Source organism: Channa argus, unplaced genomic scaffold (genome assembly GCF_033026475.1).
Source record: "Channa argus isolate prfri unplaced genomic scaffold, Channa argus male v1.0 Contig185, whole genome shotgun sequence".
NCBI classification, from domain to species: domain Eukaryota; kingdom Metazoa; phylum Chordata; class Actinopteri; order Anabantiformes; family Channidae; genus Channa; species Channa argus.
In genome coordinates, this window is record NW_027125403.1 from 22,459 (window position 1) to 33,339 (window position 10,881).

A 10,881-nucleotide genomic window follows, 5' to 3' on the forward strand; every position below is an offset into this window, starting at 1 on the left:
GCCTCGCTAGCTGTTGGGAACCGTACTTTTAAAACTCCAGGAAGTGTAGGATGGACCAATCAGCTTCCTGTACTGCCCCCCAATCCGGCCAATCAGGCAGGGCACCTATAAGAACAAGAAAATAAAAACAACACATATGGCCAGGACCGTAACATGGTCTACTAGTAATGAAGCACGATGGTTGACAAACCAATAAAGTAGCAAAACAGTAATGAAAGAACAAAATTTGATGAAAATATAGAACAATTTCTATGAATAAATAGGCAGTAACACCAGCTTGTGCTGCCCGTAAACCCAAGCAAAAAAGCTTACAGAACCTGGTATTCCCACGCGGTCTTCCTACCAAGTACTAACCAGGCCCGGCTCTATTTGGCTGCCGAGATCGGACGAGATCGGGCGCTTAGAGAGCGGTGTGGCCGTAAGCTGCATTTGACATCATCAACAGCTCTTAAAAACGTTGGAGAAGCAGAATGCATGAAACTTGCTAAGACGAAGATAAATGTGGCAAAGTACAAAGTACTATAACTGTACTGGTCTGTTACGCCCCTGTCCAGGGGGTCAGGGTGCAACATACAAAGATAAATTAGCATGTTCCCTCTCCGATCCCCAAACCAAAATCCAGGATCGAGATGTTCCAACAGAATGATATTTATTTTAAACGAAAGAAAGTGTCAAACAAAACATGACACTACAACTCAGGGCGAACCAAGGCCAACATAATAAACAAAATAAGCCATTTCCCACAGAAAGTGCTAGCTAGCCTGATAGAAATAAACAAACCAAAAGACAGTCGCTAACCCTAACTCCCTAATGTGAAAACAATCCAAAGAAAATGGCTGTTCACCCCTACAGATTTAATACTATTTACAAAATATACAATTTATAAACAAAACCACGGCACAAAACCTAACAATTCAAAAATGCTAAATAAGGTTTGTAAAGCAAGAACAGCAAACAGGTGCTGCTGCCAGAAAGAGCCTCGCTAGCTGTTGGGAACCGTACTTTTAAAACTCCAGGAAGTGTAGGATGGACCAATCAGCTTCCTGTACTGCCCCTCAATCCGGCCAATCAGGCAGGGCACCTATAAGAACGACAAAATAAAAACAACACATATGGCCAGGACCGTAACATGGTCTACTAGTAATGAAGCACGATGGTTGACAAACCAATAAAGTAGCAAAACAACAATGAAAGAACAAAATTTGATGAAAATATACAACAATTTCTATGAATAAATAGGCAGTAACACAAGTTTGTGCTACCCGTAAACCCAAGTAAAAAAGTTTACAGCACCTGGTATTCCCAGGCGGTCTTCCTACCAAGTACTAACCAGGCCCGGCTCTATTTGGCTGCCGAGATCGGGCGCTTAGAGAGCGGTGTGGCCGTAAGCTGCATTTGACATCATCAACAGCTCTTAAAAACGCTGGAGAAGCAGAATGCATGACACTTGCTAAGAAGAAGATAAATGTGGCAAAGTACAAAGTACTATAACTGTACTGGTCTGTTACGCCCCTGTCCAGGGGGTCAGGGTGCAACATACAAAGATAAATTAGCATGTTCCCTCTCCGATCCCCAAACCAAACTCCAGTATCGAGATGTTCCAACAGAATGATATTTATTTTAAACGAAAGAAAGTGTCAAACAAAACATGACACTACAACTCAGGGCAAACCAAGGCCAACATAATAAACAAAATAAGCCATTTCCCACAGAAAGTGCTAGCTAACCTGATAGAAATAAACAATCCAAAAGACAGTCGCTAACCCTAACTCCCTAATGTGAAAACAGTCCAAAGAAAATGGCTGTTCACCCCTACAGATTTAATACTATTTACAAAATATACAATTTATAAACAAAACCACGGCACAAAACCTAACAATTCAAAAATGCTAAATAAGATTTGGAAACCAAGAACAGCAAACAGGTGCTGCTGCCAGAAAGAGCCTCGCTAGCTGTTGGGAACCGTACTTTTAAAACTCCAGGAAATGTAGGATGGACCAATCAGCTTCCTGTACTGCCCCTCAATCCGGCCAATCAGGCAGGGCACCTATAAGAACAACAAATCAAAAACAACACATATGGCCAGGACCGTAACATGGTCTACTAGTAATGAAGCACGATGGTTGACAAACCAATAAAGTAGCAAAACAGCAATGAAAGAGCAAAATTTGATGAAAATATAGAACAATTTCTATGAATAAATAGGCAGTAACACCAGCTTGTGCTGCCCGTAAACCCAAGAAAAAAAGCTTACAGCACCTGGTATTCCCACGCAGTCTTCCTACCAAGTACTAACCAGGCCCGGCTCTATTTGGCTGCCGAGATCGGACGAGATCGGGCGCTTAGAGAGCGGTGTGGCCGTAAGCTGCATTTGACATCATCAACAGCTTTTAAAAATGCTGGAGAAGCAGAATGCATGACACTTGCTAAGAAGAAGATAAATGTGGCAAAGTACAAAGTACTATAACTGTACTGGTCTGTTACGCCCCTGTCTAGGGGGTCAGGGTGCAACATACAAAGATAAGTTAGCATGTTCCCTCTCCGATCCCCAAACCAAAATCCAGGATCGAGATGTTCCAACAGAATGATATTTATTTTAAACGAAAGAAAGTGTCAAACAAAACATGACACTACAACTCAGGGCGAACCAAGGCCAACATAATAAACAAAATAAGCCATTTCCCACAGAAAGTGCTAGCTAGCCTGATAGGGTTAGCGACTGTCTTTTGGTTTGTTTATTTCTAACTCCCTAATGTGAAAACAAGAGAAAACAATCAAAAGAAAATGGCTGTTCACCCCTACAGATTTAATACTATTTACAAAATATACAATTTATAAACAAAACCACGGCACAAAACCTAACAATTCAAAAATGCTAAATAAGGTTTGGAAACCAAGAACAGCAAACAGGTGCTGCTGCCAGAAAGAGCCTCGCTAGCTGTTGGGAACCGTACTTTTAAAACTCCAGGAAGTGTAGGATGGACCAATCAGCTTCCTGTACTGCCCCTCAATCCGGCCAATCAGGCAGGGCACCTATAAGAACGAGAAAATAAAAACAACACATATGGCCAGGACCGTAACATGGTCTACTAGTAATGAAGCACGATGGTTGAAAAACCAATAAAGTAGCAAAACAGCAATGAAAGAACAAAATTTGATGAAAATATAGAACAATTTCTATGAATAAATAGGCAGTAACACCAGCTTGTGCTGCCCGTAAACCCAAGAAAAAAAGCTTACAGCACCTGGTATTCCCAGGCGGTCTTCCTACCAAGTACTAACCAGGCCCGGCTCTATTTGGCTGCCGAGATCGGACGAGATCGGGCGCTTAGAGAGCGGTGTGGCCGTAAGCTGCATTTGACATCATCAACAGCTCTTAAAAACGCTGGAGAAGCAGAATGCATGACACTTGCTAAGAAGAAGATAAATGTGGCAAAGTACAAAGTACTATAACTGTACTGGTCTGTTACGCCCCTGTCCAGGGGGTCAGGGTGCAACATACAAAGATAAATTAGCATGTTCCCTCTCCGATCCCCAATCCAAACTCCAGTATCGAGATGTTCCAACAGAATGATATTTATTTTAAACGAAAGAAAGTGTCAAACAAAACATGACACTACAACTCAGGGAGAACCAAGGCCAACATAATAAACAAAATAAGCCATTTCCCACAGAAAGTGCTAGCTAGCCTGATAGAAATAAACAATCCAAAAGACAGTCGCTAACCCTAACTCCCTAATGTGAAAACAGTCCAAAGAAAATGGCAGTTCACCCCTACAGATTTAATACTATTTACAAAATATACAATTTATAAACAAAACCACGGCACAAAACCTAACAATTCAAAAATGCTAAATAAGGTTTGGAAACCAAGAACAGCAAACAGGTGCTGCTGCCAGAAAGAGCCTCGCTAGCTGTTGGGAACTGTACTTTTAAAACTCCAGGAAGTGTAGGATGGACCAATCAGCTTCCTGTACTGCCCCTCAATCCGGCCAATCAGGCAGGGCACCTATAAGAACAACAAAATAAAAACAACACATATGGCCAGGACCGTAACATGGTCTACTAGTAATGAAGCACGATGGTTGACAAACCAATAATGTAGCAAAACAGCAATGAAAGAACAAAATTTGATGAAACTATAGAACAATTTCTATGAATAAATAGGCAGTAACACCAGCTTGTGCTGCTCGTAAACCCAAGCAAAAAAGCTTACAGAACCTTTTATTCCCAGGCAGTCTTCCTACCAAGTACTAACCAGGCCCGGCTCTATTTGGCTGCCGAGATCGGGCGCTTAGAGAGCGGTGTGGCCGTAAGCTGCATTTGACATCATCAACAGCTCTTAAAAACGCTGGAGAAGCAGAATGCATGACACTTGCTAAGAAGAAGATAAATGTGGCAAAGTACAAAGTACTATAACTGTACTGGTCTGTTACGCCCCTGTCCAGGGGGTCAGGGTGCAACATACAAAGATAAATTAGCATGTTCCCTCTCCGATCCCCAAACCAAAATCCAGGATCGAGATGTTCCAACAGAATGATATTTATTTTAAACGAAAGAAAGTGTCAAACAAAACATGACACTACAACTCAGGGCGAACCAAGGCCAACATAATAAACAAAATAAGCCATTTCCCACAGAAAGTGCTAGCTAGCCTGATAGAAATAAACAAACCAAAAGACAGTCGCTAACCCTAACTCCCAAATGTGAAAACAATCCAAAGAAAATGGCAGTTCACCCCTACAGATTTAATACTATTTACAAAATATACAATTTATAAACAAAACCACGGCATAAAACCTAACAATTCAAAAATGCTAAATAAAGTTTGGAAACCAAGAACAGCAAACAGGTGCTGCTGCCAGAAAGAGCCTCGCTAGCTGTTGGGAACCGTACTTTTAAAACTCCAGGAAGTGTAGGATGGACCAATCAGCTTCCTGTACTGCCCCCCAATCCGGCCAATCAGGCAGGGCACCTATAAGAACAAGAAAATAAAAACAACACATATGGCCAGGACCGTAACATGGTCTACTAGTAATGAAGCACGATGGTTGGCAAACCAATAAAGTAGCAAAACAGCAATGAAAGAACAAAATTTTATGAAAATATAGAACAATTTCTATGAATAAATAGGCAGTAACACCAGCTTGTGCTGCCCGTAAACCCAAGAAAAAAAGCTTACAGCACCTGGTATTCCCAGGCGGTCTTCCTACCAAGTACTAACCAGGCCCGGCTCTACTTGGCTGGCGAGATCGGGCCCTTAGAGAGCGGTGTGGCCGTAAGCTGCATTTGACATCATCAACAGCTCTTAAAAACGCTGGAGAAGCAGAATGCATGACACTTGCTAAGAAGAAGATAAATGTGGCAAAGTACAAAGTACTATAACTGTACTGGTCTGTTACGCCCCTGTCTAGGGGGTCAGGGTGCAACATACAAAGATAAATTAGCATGTTCCCTCTCCGATCCCCAAACCAAAATCCAGGATCGAGATTTTCCAACAGAATGATATTTATTTTAAACAAAAGAAAGTGTCAAACAAAACATGACACTACAACTCAGGGCGAACCAAGGCCAACATAATAAACAAAATAAGCCATTTCCCACAGAAAGTGCTAGCTAGCCTGATAGAAATAAACAAACCAAAAGACAGTCGCTAACCCTAACTCCCAAATGTGAAAACAATCCAAAGAAAATGGCAGTTCACCCCTACAGATTTAATACTATTTACAAAATATACAATTTATAAACAAAACCACGGCAGAAAACCTAACAATTCAAAAATGCTAAATAAAGTTTGGAAACCAAGAACAGCAAACAGGTGCTGCTGCCAGAAAGAGCCTCGCTAGCTGTTGGGAACCGTACTTTTAAAACTCCAGGAAGTGTAGGATGGACCAATCAGCTTCCTGTACTGCCTCCCAATCCGGCCAATCAGGCAGGGCACCTATAAGAACAAGAAAATAAAAAAAAAACATATGGCCAGGACCGTAACATGGTCTACTAGTAATGAAGCACGATGGTTGACAAACCAATAAAGTAGCAAAACAGTAATGAAAGAACAAAATTTGACGAAAATATAGAACAATTTCTATGAATAAATAGGCAGTAACACCAGCTTGTGCTGCCCGTAAACCCAAGCAAAAAAGCTTACAGCACCTGGTATTCCCACGCGGTCTTCCTACCAAGTACTAACCAGGCCCGGCTCTATTTGGCTGCCGAGATCGGACGAGATCGGGCGCTTAGAGAGCGGTGTGGCCGTAAGCTGCATTTGACATCATCAACAGCTCTTAAAAACGTTGGAGAAGCAGAATGCATGAAACTTGCTAAGAAGAAGATAAATGTGGCAAAGTACAAAGTACTATAACTGTACTGGTCTGTTACGCCCCTGTCCAGGGGGTCAGGGTGCAACATACAAAGATAAATTAGCATGTTCCCTCTCCGATCCCCAAACCAAAATCCAGGATCGAGATGTTCCAACAGAATGATATTTATTTTAAACGAAAGAAAGTGTCAAACAAAACATGACACTACAACTCAGGGCGAACCAAGGCCAACATAATAAACAAAATAAGCCATTTCCCATAGAAAGTGCTAGCTAGCCTGATAGAAATAAACAAACCAAAAGACAGTCGCTAACCCTTACTCCCTAATGTGAAAACAGTCCAAGAAAATGGCAGTTCACCCCTACAGATTTAATACTATTTACAAAATATACAATTTATTTAACATGGTCTACTAGTAATGAAGCACGATGGTTGAGAAACCAATAAAGTAGCAAAACAGCAATGAAAGAACAAAATTTGATGAAAATATAGAACAATTTCTATGAATAAATAGGCAGTAACACCAGCTTGTGCTGCCCGTAAACCCAAGCAAAAAAGCTTACAGCACCTGGTATTCCCACGCGGTCTTCCTACCAAGTACTAACCAGGCCCGGCTCTATTTGGCTGCCGAGATCGGACGAGATCGGGCGCTTAGAGAGCGGTGTGGCCGTAAGCTGCATTTGACATCATCAACAGCTCTTAAAAACGTTGGAGAAGCAGAATGCATGAAACTTGCTAAGAAGAAGATAAATGTGGCAAAGTACAAAGTACTATAACTGTACTGGTCTGTTACGCCCCTGTCCAGGGGGTCAGGGTGCAACATACAAAGATAAATTAGCATGTTCCCTCTCCAATCCCCAAACCAAAATCCAGGATCGAGATGTTCCAACAGAATGATATTTATTTTAAACGAAAGAAAGTGTCAAACAAAACATGACACTACAACTCAGGGCGAACCAAGGCCAACATAATAAACAAAATAAGCCATTTCCCACAGAAAGTGCTAGCTAGCCTGATAGAAATAAACAAACCAAAAGACAGTCGCTAACCCTAACTCCCAAATGTGAAAACAATCCAAAGAAAATGGCAGTTCACCCCTACAGATTTAATACTATTTACAAAATATACAATTTATAAACAAAACCACGGCATAAAACCTAACAATTCAAAAATGCTAAATAAAGTTTGGAAACCAAGAACAGCAAACAGGTGCTGCTGCCAGAAAGAGCCTCGCTAGCTGTTGGGAACCGTACTTTTAAAACTCCAGGAAGTGTAGGATGGACCAATCAGCTTCCTGTACTGCCCCCCAATCCGGCCAATCAGGCAGGGCACCTATAAGAACAAGAAAATAAAAACAACACATATGGCCAGGACCGTAACATGGTCTACTAGTAATGAAGCACGATGGTTGGCAAACCAATAAAGTAGCAAAACAGCAATGAAAGAACAAAATTTTATGAAAATATAGAACAATTTCTATGAATAAATAGGCAGTAACACCAGCTTGTGCTGCCCGTAAACCCAAGAAAAAAAGCTTACAGCACCTGGTATTCCCAGGCGGTCTTCCTACCAAGTACTAACCAGGCCCGGCTCTACTTGGCTGGCGAGATCGGGCCCTTAGAGAGCGGTGTGGCCGTAAGCTGCATTTGACATCATCAACAGCTCTTAAAAACGCTGGAGAAGCAGAATGCATGACACTTGCTAAGAAGAAGATAAATGTGGCAAAGTACAAAGTACTATAACTGTACTGGTCTGTTACGCCCCTGTCTAGGGGGTCAGGGTGCAACATACAAAGATAAATTAGCATGTTCCCTCTCCGATCCCCAAACCAAAATCCAGGATCGAGATTTTCCAACAGAATGATATTTATTTTAAACAAAAGAAAGTGTCAAACAAAACATGACACTACAACTCAGGGCGAACCAAGGCCAACATAATAAACAAAATAAGCCATTTCCCACAGAAAGTGCTAGCTAGCCTGATAGAAATAAACAAACCAAAAGACAGTCGCTAACCCTAACTCCCAAATGTGAAAACAATCCAAAGAAAATGGCAGTTCACCCCTACAGATTTAATACTATTTACAAAATATACAATTTATAAACAAAACCACGGCAGAAAACCTAACAATTCAAAAATGCTAAATAAAGTTTGGAAACCAAGAACAGCAAACAGGTGCTGCTGCCAGAAAGAGCCTCGCTAGCTGTTGGGAACCGTACTTTTAAAACTCCAGGAAGTGTAGGATGGACCAATCAGCTTCCTGTACTGCCTCCCAATCCGGCCAATCAGGCAGGGCACCTATAAGAACAAGAAAATAAAAAAAAAACATATGGCCAGGACCGTAACATGGTCTACTAGTAATGAAGCACGATGGTTGACAAACCAATAAAGTAGCAAAACAGTAATGAAAGAACAAAATTTGACGAAAATATAGAACAATTTCTATGAATAAATAGGCAGTAACACCAGCTTGTGCTGCCCGTAAACCCAAGCAAAAAAGCTTACAGCACCTGGTATTCCCACGCGGTCTTCCTACCAAGTACTAACCAGGCCCGGCTCTATTTGGCTGCCGAGATCGGACGAGATCGGGCGCTTAGAGAGCGGTGTGGCCGTAAGCTGCATTTGACATCATCAACAGCTCTTAAAAACGTTGGAGAAGCAGAATGCATGAAACTTGCTAAGAAGAAGATAAATGTGGCAAAGTACAAAGTACTATAACTGTACTGGTCTGTTACGCCCCTGTCCAGGGGGTCAGGGTGCAACATACAAAGATAAATTAGCATGTTCCCTCTCCGATCCCCAAACCAAAATCCAGGATCGAGATGTTCCAACAGAATGATATTTATTTTAAACGAAAGAAAGTGTCAAACAAAACATGACACTACAACTCAGGGCGAACCAAGGCCAACATAATAAACAAAATAAGCCATTTCCCATAGAAAGTGCTAGCTAGCCTGATAGAAATAAACAAACCAAAAGACAGTCGCTAACCCTTACTCCCTAATGTGAAAACAGTCCAAGAAAATGGCAGTTCACCCCTACAGATTTAATACTATTTACAAAATATACAATTTATTTAACATGGTCTACTAGTAATGAAGCACGATGGTTGAGAAACCAATAAAGTAGCAAAACAGCAATGAAAGAACAAAATTTGATGAAAATATAGAACAATTTCTATGAATAAATAGGCAGTAACACCAGCTTGTGCTGCCCGTAAACCCAAGCAAAAAAGCTTACAGCACCTGGTATTCCCACGCGGTCTTCCTACCAAGTACTAACCAGGCCCGGCTCTATTTGGCTGCCGAGATCGGACGAGATCGGGCGCTTAGAGAGCGGTGTGGCCGTAAGCTGCATTTGACATCATCAACAGCTCTTAAAAACGTTGGAGAAGCAGAATGCATGAAACTTGCTAAGAAGAAGATAAATGTGGCAAAGTACAAAGTACTATAACTGTACTGGTCTGTTACGCCCCTGTCCAGGGGGTCAGGGTGCAACATACAAAGATAAATTAGCATGTTCCCTCTCCAATCCCCAAACCAAAATCCAGGATCGAGATGTTCCAACAGAATGATATTTATTTTAAACGAAAGAAAGTGTCAAACAAAACATGACACTACAACTCAGGGCGAACCAAGGCCAACATAATAAACAAAATAAGCCATTTCCCACAGAAAGTGCTAGCTAGCCTGATAGAAATAAACAAACCAAAAGACAGTCGCTAACCCTAACTCCCTAATGTGAAAACAAGAGAAAACAATCAAAAGAAAATGGCTGTTCACCCCTACAGATTTAATACTATTTACAAAATATACAATTTATAAACAAAACCACGGCACAAAACCTAACAATTCAAAAATGCTAAATAAGGTTTGGAAACCAAGAACAGCAAACAGGTGCTGCTGCCAGAAAGAGCCTCGCTAGCTGTTGGGAACTGTACTTTTAAAACTCCAGGAAGTGTAGGATGGACCAATCAGCTTCCTGTACTGCCCCTCAATCCGGCCAATCAGGCAGGGCACCTATAAGAACAACAAATCAAAAACAACACATATGGCCAGGACCGTAACATGGTCTACTAGTAATGAAGCACGATGGTTGACAAACCAATAAAGTAGCAAAACAGTAATGAAAGAACAAAATTTGATGAAAATATACAACAATTTCTATGAATAAATAGGCAGTAACACCAGTTTGTGCTGCCCGTAAACCCAAGCAAAAAAGTTTACAGCACCTGGTATTCCCAGGCGGTCTTCCTACCAAGTACTAACCAGGCCCGGCTCTATTTGGCTGCCGAGATCGGGCGCTTAGAGAGCGGTGTGGCCGTAAGCTGCATTTGACATCATCAACAGCTCTTAAAAATGCTGGAGAAGCAGAATGCATGACACTTGCTAAGAAGAAGATAAATGTGGCAAAGTACAAAGTACTATAACTGTACTGGTCTGTTACGCCCCTGTCTAGGGGGTCAGGGTGCAACATACAAAGATAAATTAGCATGTTCCCTCTCCGATCCCCAAACCAAAATCCAGGATCGAGATGTTCCAACAGAATGATATTTATTTTA

General features: G+C 41.5%; 9 pseudogenes; all 9 read right to left on the reverse strand.

Moving 5' to 3' along the window:
* Window positions 1-305: 305 nt before the first annotated feature.
* LOC137122591 (5S ribosomal RNA) lies at window positions 306-424 on the reverse strand (annotated as a pseudogene).
* Window positions 425-1,281: 857 nt separating this feature from the next.
* On the reverse strand, window positions 1,282-1,390 carry LOC137122608 (5S ribosomal RNA; annotated as a pseudogene).
* An 857-nt stretch (window positions 1,391-2,247) lies between these two features.
* Window positions 2,248-2,366, reverse strand: LOC137122589 (5S ribosomal RNA; annotated as a pseudogene).
* Window positions 2,367-3,233: 867 nt separating this feature from the next.
* On the reverse strand, window positions 3,234-3,352 carry LOC137122581 (5S ribosomal RNA; annotated as a pseudogene).
* Window positions 3,353-6,141: 2,789 nt separating this feature from the next.
* LOC137122582 (5S ribosomal RNA) lies at window positions 6,142-6,260 on the reverse strand (annotated as a pseudogene).
* Window positions 6,261-6,876: 616 nt separating this feature from the next.
* On the reverse strand, window positions 6,877-6,995 carry LOC137122583 (5S ribosomal RNA; annotated as a pseudogene).
* A 1,823-nt stretch (window positions 6,996-8,818) lies between these two features.
* LOC137122584 (5S ribosomal RNA) lies at window positions 8,819-8,937 on the reverse strand (annotated as a pseudogene).
* A 616-nt stretch (window positions 8,938-9,553) lies between these two features.
* On the reverse strand, window positions 9,554-9,672 carry LOC137122585 (5S ribosomal RNA; annotated as a pseudogene).
* An 867-nt stretch (window positions 9,673-10,539) lies between these two features.
* Window positions 10,540-10,648, reverse strand: LOC137122610 (5S ribosomal RNA; annotated as a pseudogene).
* Between the last annotated feature and the right edge of the window lie 233 nt (window positions 10,649-10,881).